The sequence below is a fragment of the Asparagus officinalis genome, chromosome 4, assembly GCF_001876935.1.
Source record: "Asparagus officinalis chromosome 4, Aspof.V1, whole genome shotgun sequence".
In the NCBI taxonomy this organism is placed as follows: Eukaryota; Viridiplantae; Streptophyta; class Magnoliopsida; order Asparagales; family Asparagaceae; genus Asparagus; species Asparagus officinalis.
This window is the reverse complement of record NC_033797.1, coordinates 109,111,234-109,123,886: the sequence shown is the minus strand read 5'-3', so window position 1 is coordinate 109,123,886 and position 12,653 is coordinate 109,111,234.

Below are 12,653 nucleotides of genomic sequence, written 5' to 3'. Positions count from 1 at the left end.
TGACTTGAGCATTCAACGCACGACGTTCAAAATCCTAAAGTCAACGCCGGACAACGCGTAACCCTAGGTCAACGCCAGTCAACGCGTTGCGATCAAAAAATTCAACATACGACGTTCGAAACCCTAGGGTCAACGCCGGTCAACGCGTGATCCTAGGTCAACGCTAGTCAACGCGTTGCGATCAAAAGGTCAACGTACGACGGTCAAAACCCCAGGGTCAACTGCCGGTCAACGAGTACCCTGGTCACAAACGCCAATCAATGGTCGTTGCAAACGAGCGACACCACCCGAAAAGTAATAACGAGTATAAACTGCTTCTTAAAACACTCCGAAAGTATACGAGTATAAAACTGCTATCTTACCGGCAATAAGGTATATGAGTATAAACGTATTCCCTATTTTTGTTTGAGAAGTTCCTGGAGAATATTGTTACAAATATTCTTAAGGATACTCACACACTACCGGACAACGCGTTGTGCTAAAGACTCGACGCCTACATCAATGTAGCTAAAAGGAATCGACTTAAGTTCAGAAAAATTCCGAAACGTAAGCAAAAATGCAGGCACCGGAACGGCTTACAACTTTCGACAAAGCACCGAAAAGCCTGGAGAATTTGAAAGGAGTCAAGAAACAGAAGCCATCCGAGGTCCGTTATTACCGACTGCGGTAGGGCCATCAATACTCCAAAGTATCGCGCCAGACTCTTCTATAAAAGAACGGAGACTGAATACTTTGGAGGGGTAATCTGTAGCATAATAAAATTTGCTTATATAGGTCCCCTATTAGCAATAGCCGCATAAACCTGACAGCCAACAGGCGACGAGCTGACAATCGCACGGAAGCGCGAAATGAATGCCACCGCGTGCAAAATCAAGCTAATGATTGAGGCTCAACGAGTCAATCCCAACTGAGAGCGGACTGCGACGAGTCACGAATCGAGATCAAGATCAAATTCGGACTCGAACCTCAGAAGCGGATTACTGGCCAAATCAGGAATCCAATGTTACTGCACATCAATCATCAAATCAGAGTCTCAGGTCACCGAAACACAGCGAGCAAACGAGACAACGGAAAACGACTCGCAAAAGTCGGAAAACACCGGCCCGGGGGGCTCGGCCAAAGCCGAGCGCACCTCAAGTGGCTCGCCTTAGCCGAGCGCGCGGGCGCGCGGGCGGCGCGGGCCGCGGCGGCCTTGAGTGGCTCGGTGGCAGAGCACCTCAAGGTGGCTCGCCAAGGCCCGAGCCACCCGAGGTGGCTCGGCGGCCTGAGGCCACCTGCGGGGGTGGCTCGGCCATCGACCGAGCCACCCGCAAGGTGGCTAGCAGCAGTGTCGGCCCCCGAGTGGCCGACAGTGGGCCGGGTGCGCCGACAGTGGCCTAGGAGGTGGCCGACAATTCTCTTTTTGCAGCCACTGTCCTGAGAGCCTATAAATAGGCCTAGAGATGTTTATTTTCAGAGGTGGAACTTTCAAGAGCCGAAACTCTGCCGGATTGAAGTGAACTCGGAGCTTGAAGACCAGAAGACTTGCACATTCAGATCTGATCCTCGGCGACCATCCACGTCAGAAAAGGCAGGATCTCGAGAGGAAGAAAGAACAGATCTGAGATCTACACGAGACTACACTCCAGATCTAAGCTTGGTCTTAGATCTCGAGATCTGAGCGATTATTCCCTTGGTGGATTAATCCCTCCCGGCTATTATTCCCTTCGTGGAATAATACCCGCATACTCGTGTAGATCCGACCGGATCTAGACCGCGCGGTGGTCCACGGATTAACCCCGACGTCGGCAAAGAACCCACACAAGCAAGCAACCGCAAAACAGGAGCTTGCGATTCGTTCGAAAGAGGAAAGTTGTAATTTGTAAGTGATATTTGTATTTTACTTATCTCTAGATCATATTGTAGGCAAAAAATAAATTTGATAACTTTTGAAGCACTGGAAAGTTTGTTTTTGACAAAATCTTCAAAACCCATTTTAAACAAAAGTTTTTTTGAAGAAAATACTTTCTAAGTATATTATATCTTAAAGTATTTTCCAAAGTTTCACTTTCAAATTTAGAGGCAGTCGACCGACCATGTTTTTTTTACAGCAACAACTATTTGCATCTGTGTGGTCGATAGTCCGTAATCATCGATCGACCAACCGTGTTTTTATGTACAATAATGACTATTTGAATGTAAATTGATTTGATTTGATTTGAAAATGATTTGAAAACGATTTTATGCAGATTTGATTTGATTAGAAGTTGATATGATTTGATTTGAAGATGATTTGGTTGAGAGGCTATAAATAGTCCTCAAGACCTATTTGATTTTCTTGTAGTTTGAGATTTTAATTTTTAGATTTATAAGCTTAATTTTCTACTCATTCTCAATCTTTTTATCTTCTAGTTCTCATCTTCACATCCTCACAATCCTAGTGCTTCAATAGTCTATCACTTTACTCTTGTCATAGGATTCTTGTAAGAGAGATCGTTATCTCCATCTTTGTACTGTAAGGGTGTGGAGAGCTAGATCTCGAGAAGATCATTGTGTAAGAAGTTTCGTCTTTCAAACTAGGTTGAGGAGTGGATTACCATTAAGAAAGGTGGTCGGGGTTGTTGGACCCTAGAGAGGGGGGTGATTAGGGTCTTAAGGCTATAATTGTACAATAAAAATAAGACAAGCAACACACCACAACAATGAACAACTAAAGGAAATGAGATAGAGTTAGAAATCGTTATCCAAGTGACGCGTGATGTGTTAATGAGGTTCGGCCCGCTGACCTATGTCCCCGCTCCCCACTCTCGAGGAGAATCCACTACACAACCCAGTTTGGAAGCCAAAATTTCTTCTACACAACGATCTTCACAAGATCTCACAACTACACAGTTGATCACCATAAGATCTAACTCCCATACAGTTAATCTCCACAAGATCTAACTCCTACACAGTTGATCTCCATAAGATCAAGCTCATAACAGTAGTAATGGTGTAAAAACTCTCTCTTTACAATGTCCCTATGGCAAGGAGAAAGATTACACAGAAGCTGGGATGTGAACTTTAAACAGAGAGAAAACAAGTTTGAAATTTTAGGGCTCTTTTGAAAACAGTAAAACAAGATTGCAGGATTTTTCAAATGGACAAGAGCACTTAAGAGAAGAGGGGTCTGAGAGTTTAAATAGGAAAAAAATCAGCTGCTAAAACCCATACCTAGATCCCTTTAAACCCGTAGGAAATGATTACGTAAATCTGTACTGAAAAGTTCTGTTGGATTAAGCGGCAGTCGATCGTGAAAATCTCCCTGTCGACCGCGAGCCACTTTCGAGGCTCAGAATTAAGCGGCAGTCGATCGTGAAAATCTCCCTGTCGACCGCGAGCCACTTTCGAGGCTCAGAAAATTTCCAGAGACTTTTGCGGTCGACCGAAGTGGTCGACCGTGGGAATTTTCGAGCTGACGGTCAACCGTGACGGTCGACCACGATAGTTTCTGCTACCTACTCAGAAAAAGACATAGGCGCGGTCAATCGTGATGGTCGACCGCGAACTGATACATGTTGACACTGTTTTTAAAACTGTTTTTGACTCTTTAAAAAATTATAAAAATATTTAAATGACTTCAAAAAATTGTATAACTTTGTTAATTGTTTTTAACACTAAAAACAAATTGTTTAGAAAGGGAATTTTACGAATAGGTCCTCATACTTGTAAAAAATGATATTTTGTCAAAACACTCAAAACATATAAGTATGAAAACGTATGTGTGATATCCCAATAGCTTTAAATAAAATCTATAACTACTTGCCTACATTCTAGCAATAGAGAGAAAAGAAAAAAACTAGCTAATATCCTCACATACAATTCTTTGAGTCTTGATATAGCTTGAGTTGATGAAACTTCTCATTGTATTTATTGTTCTTGAATAAACATTGCTTCATCACTATGCCTCCTCCTCCTTTGGATATCATCGTTGTAGCTCATATTCCATCCAATCCTCCATTAAGTGGTACTAACAAGCTTGATATATATATTAACTACAATATCACTCAACAAGCAATTAGTACCGATAATGGTGATTGTAAAACATCATCAAAATATAAGGGCTAATAATCTCCTCCTTTTTGATGATGACAACCAACCATTATATATGAACAAAATAAATATAGCTTATAGATAGTAGCTCCCCCTATCTATGAGCTCCCCCTAACTATGTGCAACAAATGAGGAGATTTCTCTCCCCCTTTGTCACCATCAAAATGGGGTAAAGGAAATGGTAATAAAAAAATGCATATGAAATGCAACTAACCAAGCAAGCAAATAGAACTTTCACATACTGCATAAACCTAAACCATTTCTTATGCGACAAAAATCATCTTCACTAAGAGGCTTGGTAAAGATGTCCGCTAATTAAGATTTTGTGTCAATATACACAAGGGATACATCTTTCCACTCTACATGATCGCGTCAGAAATAATGGCGCACATCAATATGCTTGGTTCTAGAATGCAAACCAGAATTTTTTGAAATATTTATAGCACTAGTGTTATCACAAAAGATTTTTATATTTTGAAAATTCAAATCATAGTCAACTAAACTTTGTTTCATCCATAAAACTTGGGCACAACATAAGCCGGTGGTAATGTATTCCGCTTTCGTAGTGGACAAGGCAACACAATTTTGTTTCTTAGAAGCCCAAGAGACAAGAGAATTACCCAAGAATTGACATGTACCACTCGTACTCTTGCGATCTACCTTACATCCGGCAAAGTCGGCATCACAAAAACCATAAAGATCAAAAGAGATTCTTTTTAGATAAAATAAACCAAGATCAATTGTTCCGTTAACATATTTAATAATCCTTTTAACAGTAATTAAATGAGATGTTTTAGGTGAAGCTTGAAAACGTGCACATGCGCACACACTAAACATGATATCAGGTCTACTAGCGGTGAGATAAAGAAGACTACCTATCATACCTCGGTATAGTTTTTGGTTCACATCCTCACCACTATCATCCGCATCAAGCTTGATACTTGTACTCATGGGAGTTGGTGCATGCTTAGAATTCTCCAAAGTGAATTTCTTCACCAATTCTCTACCATACTTGCTTTGAGAAATGAATATCCCATCCTTAATTTGCTTGACTTGGAGCCCGAGAAAGAATGTGAGCTCTCCCATCATGCTCATCTCAAAATGATCTTGCATAACTTTAGAAAAATTCTTGCATAGAGATTCATTAGTAGCACCGAAAATGATATCATCAACATATATTTGAACTAAAATGAAATCATTTTTCCCTTTTCTCACAAAAAGAGTATTATTAATTTTTCCTTTAGAAAAACCATTTTCAAGAAGAAAACTAGAGAGGCGAGCATACCAAGCTCTAGGAGCTTGTTTCAACCCATATAAAAGCTTTTTGAACCCGATAAACATGATTAGGAAATGCTTGATCCATCAAACCGGGGGGTTGCTCAACATATACTTCCTCTTCCATAAAACCATTTAGAAATGCACTTTTAACATCCATTTGAAATAATTTGAAATCTTTAAAGCTTGCAAATGCCAAAATATCCTAATTGATTCCAACCTTACAACCGGTGCAAATGTTTCATCATAGTCTGTGCCCTCCTCTTGATTGTATCTTTGGGCAACCAAACGAGCTTTATTTCTTGTTACAATGCCATGTTCATTTTGTTTGTTTCTAAAATCCCATTTTGTTCCAATTACACTAGCATTGTTAGGTCTAGGAACTAGTTTCCAAACATCATTTCTTCAAAAATTACACTAGCATTGTTAGGTCTAGGAACTAGTTTCCAAACATCATTTCTTCAAAAATTGTTTAGTTCATCATGCATAAGGTCTAGGAACTAGTTTCCAAACATCATTTCTTCAAAAATTGTTTAGTTCATCATGCATAGCTAAAACCGAAAATTCATCATTTAAAGCATCATTAATCTTTTTAGGTTCTATTTGAGATAAGAAGGCAACATTACCACACTCACTCAAACATGTACCACTCATACTCTTGCGATCTACCTTACATCCGGCAAAGTCGGCATCACAAAAACCATAAAGATCAAAAGAGGTGCTTTTTAGATAAAATAAACCAATATCAATTTTTCCATTAACATATTTAATAATCCTTTTAATAGTAATTAAATGAGATGTTTTAGGTGAAGCTTGAAAACGTGCACATGCACACACACTAAACATGATATCGGGTCTACTAGCGGTGAGATAAAGAAGACTACCTATCATACCTCGGTATAGTTTTTGGTTCACATCCTCACCACTATCATTCGTATCAAGCTTGACACTTGTACTCATGAGAGTTGGTGCATGCTTAGAATTCTCCAAAGTGAATTTCTTCACCAATTCTCTAGCATACTTGCTTTGAGAAATAAATATCCCATCCTTAGTTTGCTTGAATTGGAGCCCGAGAAAGAATGTGAGCTCTCCCATCATGCTCATCTCAAAATGATCTTGCATAACTTTAGAAAAATCCTTGCATAGAGATTCATTAGTAGCACCAAAAATGATATCATCAACATATATTTGAACTAAAATGAAATCATTTTTCCCTTTTCTCACAAAAAGAGTATTATCAATTTTTCCTTTAGAAAAACCATTTTTAAGAAGAAAACTAGAGAGGCGAGCATACCAAGCTTTAGGAGATTGTTTCAGCCCATATAAAAGCTTTTTGAACCCGATAAACATGATTAGGAAATGCATGATCCATAAAACCGGGGGGTTGCTCAACATATACTTCCTGTTCTATAAAACCATTTAGAAATGCACTTTTAACATCCATTTAAAATAATTTAAAATCTTTAAAGCTTGCAAATGCCAAAAATATCCTAATTGATTCCAACCTTGCAACCGGTGCAAATGTTTCATCATAGTCTGTGCCCTCCTCTTGATTGTATCCTTGGGCAACCAAACGAGCTTTATTTCTTGTTACAATGCCATGTTCATTTTGTTTGTTTCTAAAAACCCATTTTGTTCCAATTATACTAGCATTGTTAGGTCTAGGAACTAGTTTCCAAACATCATTTCTTCGAAAATTGTTTAGTTTATCATGCATAGCTAAAACCCAAAATTCATCATTTAAAGCATCATTAATCTTTTTAGGTTCTATTTGAGATAAGAAGACAACATTACCACACTCACTCAAAGCCTTTAAGCGAGTTAGAACCCCTTGTGAAGGATTCCTAATGATTTGCTCCTTTAGATGATTTGGTGCAAATTTTCATGCCATGGAGTGTTCTTCTTGCTCTTGTTCTTGAATGTTGTTACTTTCCCCATTCTTTTGAGCTTCTATTGAGGGTGATTCATTTATTTGCAAAAATTCCAATACTCCCTCAACATCGTCATCATCTTTCCTAGGCAAACCAACTTGTAAACCAATATTAGTCTCATCAAAAGTAATGTTTATAGATTCCTCAACAACAAGAGTGCGTTTGTTGAAGACTCTATAAGCCTTACTTCGAGGTGCATATCCTAGGAAAATGCCAACATTAATTTTAGAATCAAATTTATCATGGTAATCTTTTGTATTTAAGATAAAATATTTATAACCAAAGATACGAAAATAACTAATAAATGGAGTTTTGCCATAAAATAGTTCATAAGGAGTTTTCTTAAGCTTTGGTCTAATCAAAACACGATTCAAAACATGACAAACCATATTGACGGCTTCCGCACAAAAATACTTAGGCAAAACAAAAGAATTTAACATAGTTCGTGCCATCTCTTGTATGGTACGATTTTTCCGTTTAATAACACCATTTTGTTATGGTGTTCTTGGAGCGGAAAACACATGAGTTATACCACGATGTGCACAAAAATCATAAAAAAAATTATTTTGAAATTCACCACCATGATCACTTCTTATCTTAACAACTTTTAACTCTTTTTCATTTTTAATTCTTTTAACATGATTCGAAAATTCTTCAAAACATTCATCTTTACTTGCAAGAAAGATTGTCCATGTAAAACGAGAAAAATCATTAATGATAACAAAAACATAGTGTTTGCCTCCAAGAGAGGTAACACGCATAGGACCAAATAAATCAAGATGAAGTAATTGCAAGGGTTTAGAAGTTGATACCTCGTTAATGGATTTGAAGGTAGACTTAGTTTGTTTACCTTTAGCACAATCTTCACAAGTGGTATCTTTGATGAAATATAAGTTTTGTAACCCTTTTACAAGATTCCTCTTGGACAATTTGGATATCAATTCCATGTTCGCATGTCCAAGCCTCATATGCCAAATCCAAGGGTTTTCATTAACCGCCGCAAGGCACTTGACATCTTGATCTACTAGTTCATTATTCTCAAAAGTGTATATATTACATTTTCAATTAGCAACAAAAATAGTTTTTCCATTTTAGCTAACAATGCATTTGTCCGGTTTAAAAGAAATATCAAAACCTTTATCACTCAATTGGCTAATGCTAAGAAGATTATGATTCAAGCCACTAACCAAATAAACATATTCTATTACGGGAGAGGGTATCTTACCAATGCATCCAATACCTATGATTTTACCTTTCTCACCACCACCGAAGGAGACGCTACCTCCTTCAATCCTTGATAGGGTTGCAAATAGCTCTTTGTTGCCCGTCATATGATGTGAGCAACCACTATCAAGGTACCACATCTCTCTACGTCATGTTCGTGATGTTCCCTACAAGAGATGAAGGTATAGTAACTTTAGGTACCAAAATCTTGGGTCCTTGGTGGTTAGTAAGCTTGGTATCTTTGGGTACCCATGTCATTCCATAGAAATCATGATTGTCTTTAATCCTACAACGAGTAGAAATAAGACCACGTTTCATGCAATATATGCACACAAAATTTCTTTTGTGTGTAGAGGCATGAGATCTATGAAATCTATTTCTCTCATGATGATGATAATTAGCATAAGCATGAGTGAATCTAATCCTACCACTCTCAATATCAAGTCTTTCAATCTTGGATGTTAATTGTTTATTTTCAAAATCAAGATCCCCTATCAATTCATCTTTTAAAGTAAGAGATGTTTGTAGTTGTTCAAGTTTTAAATCACAAGAAGCATGTAATTTTTTAAAGAAAGAAAATTCTTTTAACATCCTTTTAAACTCAATGTTTAATTCTTCTAATACAGTAGCTAGATTATATTGCATATAAAAGGATTCACTTTTGGTGTCGGAAACTAACTCCTTTTCTTAAGCCATGAAGCAAATGTTGGGATCATGAATAGCAATCTTAGCTCCTTCTTCATTGCTATCCGAATTGCTTGGATCAGATTCCTCCCATCTGGCATACATGGCTTTCTTCTTCTTGTACTTCAAGTATTTCACCTTGAGCTTGGGGCAATCTTTAGCGATATGACCCGATTCATTGCATTCAAAGCACTTTCCTATCACGTGAAAAAAATTTGTTGTTAGATCGAGGATTAATCTTCTTATTCATTTTAATGAGTCTAGATATTCTTCTAGAGCGGTAAGCCACTTCTCTAGAAAAATTAACTTCACTATCCGACGATGATGAGTTATCACTAGCTCCCTTGAGAGCTATGGTCTTTATTTTTTGTGATGGCTCATCAACTTCCCGTAGGGGCACTTCCTCCTTCTCCTTTCCCTTGAGCTTCTTCTCATGAACCTTAAGCTTGCCGATGAGGCCATCAAGAGCTAGAGTAGTAAGATCGTGAGCTTCCTCTATGGCCGTAGCTTTGGGTTCCCATGCCAGAGTAAATGAACGAAGGATCTTGTAGTTCATCTCTTGGATAGTCAAATGCTTGTCAAGACTATGCAATTCAATGATTATGTTAGTGAAGCGAGAAAACATAGCATCAATGGATTCATTAGGAAGCATCTTAAATAACTCATATTCATGCATAAGCCCACTGATTTTGGATTCCTTAACTTGGGGGGTTCCTTCATGTGTAATACACAATTTCACCCATATTTCGTATGCGGTTGCACACGTAGAAACCCTATTATACTCATTGGGGGAAAGACTACAAATTAAGGCGTTCATGGCCTTTGCATTGATATTAGCTTGGTGCCTTTCTCCATCGGTCATGTTGCCGACTTTGGACTTTTCTACGAAGGTAAATCCTCATCGTAGCCTTCCAATAAGTAAAATTACTACCGGGGAAAGTGGTGGTCTAGTGGTGGATTGTCCCTCTAACATATGCACATTCATTGAAGCCTCCATAAGATCTTTTCTCTAAGGTGGTTAGACCAAAAACTAATATAGAGACCAAGCTCTGATACCAATTGTTAAACCCTAAAGGGGGGTGATTAGGGTCTTAAGGCTATAATTGTACAATAAAATAAGACAAGCAACACACCACAACAATGAATAACTAAAGTAAATGAGATAGAGTTAGAAATCGTTATCCAAGTAACACGCGATGTGTTAACGAGGTTTGACACGCTGACCTACGTCCCAACGACCTACTCTCGAGAAGAATCCACTACACAATCCGGTTTGAAAGCCGGAACTTCTTCTACACAACGATCTTCACAAGATCCCACAACTACACAGTTGATCACCACAAGATCTAACTCCCACACAATTAATCTCCACAAGATCTTACAGCCACACAGTTGATCTCCACAAGATCAAGCTCACAACAGTAGTAATAGTGTAAAAACTCTCTCTTTACAATGTCCTTATGGCAAGGAGAAAGATTACACAGAAGCTAGGATGTGAACTTGAAAACAGAGAGAAAACAGGTTTGAAAGTTTAGGGCTCTTTTGAAAACAATAAAATAGGATTGCAGGATTTTTCAAATGGAAAAGAGCACTTGAGAGAAGAGGGGTATGAGAGTTTAAATAGGAAAAAAATCAGCTGCTAAAACCCATACCTAGATCCCTTTAAACCCGTAAGAAATGATTACGTAAATCTGTACTAAAAAGTTCCGTTGGATTAAGCGGCGGTCGATCGTGAAAATCTCGCTGTCGACCGCGAGCCATTTTCAAGGCTCAGAAAATTTCTAGAGACTTTTGCGGTCGACCGTGGTGATCGACCGTGGGAATTTTTGAGCTGACGGTCAACCGTGACGGTCGACCACGAAAGTTTCTGCTGCCTACTCAGAAAAATACATAGGCGCGGTCGACCGTGACGGTCAACCGCGAACTGATACATGCTGACACTGTTTTTAAAACTGTTTTTGACTCTTTAAAAAACTATAAAAATATTTAAATGACTTCAAAAAATTGTATAACTTTGTAAATTGTTTTTAACACTAAAAACAAATTGTTTAGAAAGGGAATTTTACGAATAGGTCCTCATACTTGTAAAAAATGATATTTTGTCAAAACACTCAAAACATATAAGTATGAAAACGTATGTGTGATATCCCAATAGCTTCAAATAAAATCTATAACTACTTGCCTACATTCTAGCACTAGAGAGAAAAGAAAAAAACTAGCTAATATCCTCACATAGATGAAGCTTCTTATTGCATTTATTGTTCTTGAATAAACATTGCTTCATCACTATGCATCCTCCTCCTTTGGATATCATCGTTGTAGCTCATATTCCATCCAATGCTCCATTAAGTGGTACTAACAAACTTGATATATATATTAACTATAATATCACTCAACAAGCAATTAGTACCGATAATGTAGTTGTAAAACATCATCAAAAAATAAGGGCTAACAGGGGTCGTAGGTAGAGAGTGGCCGAAGCTCGTGAACATATCGCTGCCTTCGACTGGCTAACTACCTCTTACCCTCTCCTTTATATTTTGCTTATTGCTATATTATATTTGCTTGATCGAATTGTTTTTTATTAGTTGCACATTTTATTTTGATTACCCCATTCACCTCACCCCACTCTAGGATACTTTCAACCCATTCATATTTATCCATTATTATTAACCCTCCATTGTCATTTATGTTTATCTATATATTTTCTATTCAAGCTTATCTATATGTTCATCCAATATTTTCCTTCATGTTGATCCATGTATTTTCTGTTCATGTTTATATATATATTTTCTATTCATGCTTATCCATATGTTTTATCCACTATTTTCTTTCATGTTTATCTATAAATTTTCTAATATTTATCCTTATAGTTTCTATTCATCCTTATCTATATATTTATCCTCTATTTTTCACTTGTTCCTATCCCTATCCCGTAAACATAATTTTTTACTTTGGATCTAAATGAAACATAAGAATAATATTATTGATAGTAATCAACAGTTAAAATCCACCATATTTGATAAGATGTTAAATTCTCACCCCCTTAAGGTAAATTTTATCCTAAAAAGTTTTTTACTTAAAAATAGAAATCGATACTTTGGTCACATTTCTACTTTTTTTTCTTTCAAAGTTGCCTCTTTTATGCCATGGTGGCTCCATAATATCTCAACAAGTGGAGTACTTCTATTTATTAATTATTTAACTTTCTTATCTAATATTTGTTTGGTCTTTCTTCATAGGACAAATCAGTTTTCAACTTTCAAGGCTTGTAGAGTGGTACTTCTTAAGAAGTGAAACATGGAATTCCAATGGCTTTTTCTACTATGACTTTCCCAACCATGATTTTTTATTCCTTTCAGGTAAAATATTTGGAAATAATAAATTTTATAACATAACAATATTAAATAAATAATAGAAAAAATAGTGTTCACATCGAAATCGGTTTCATTGCTTTCGAATCCATTA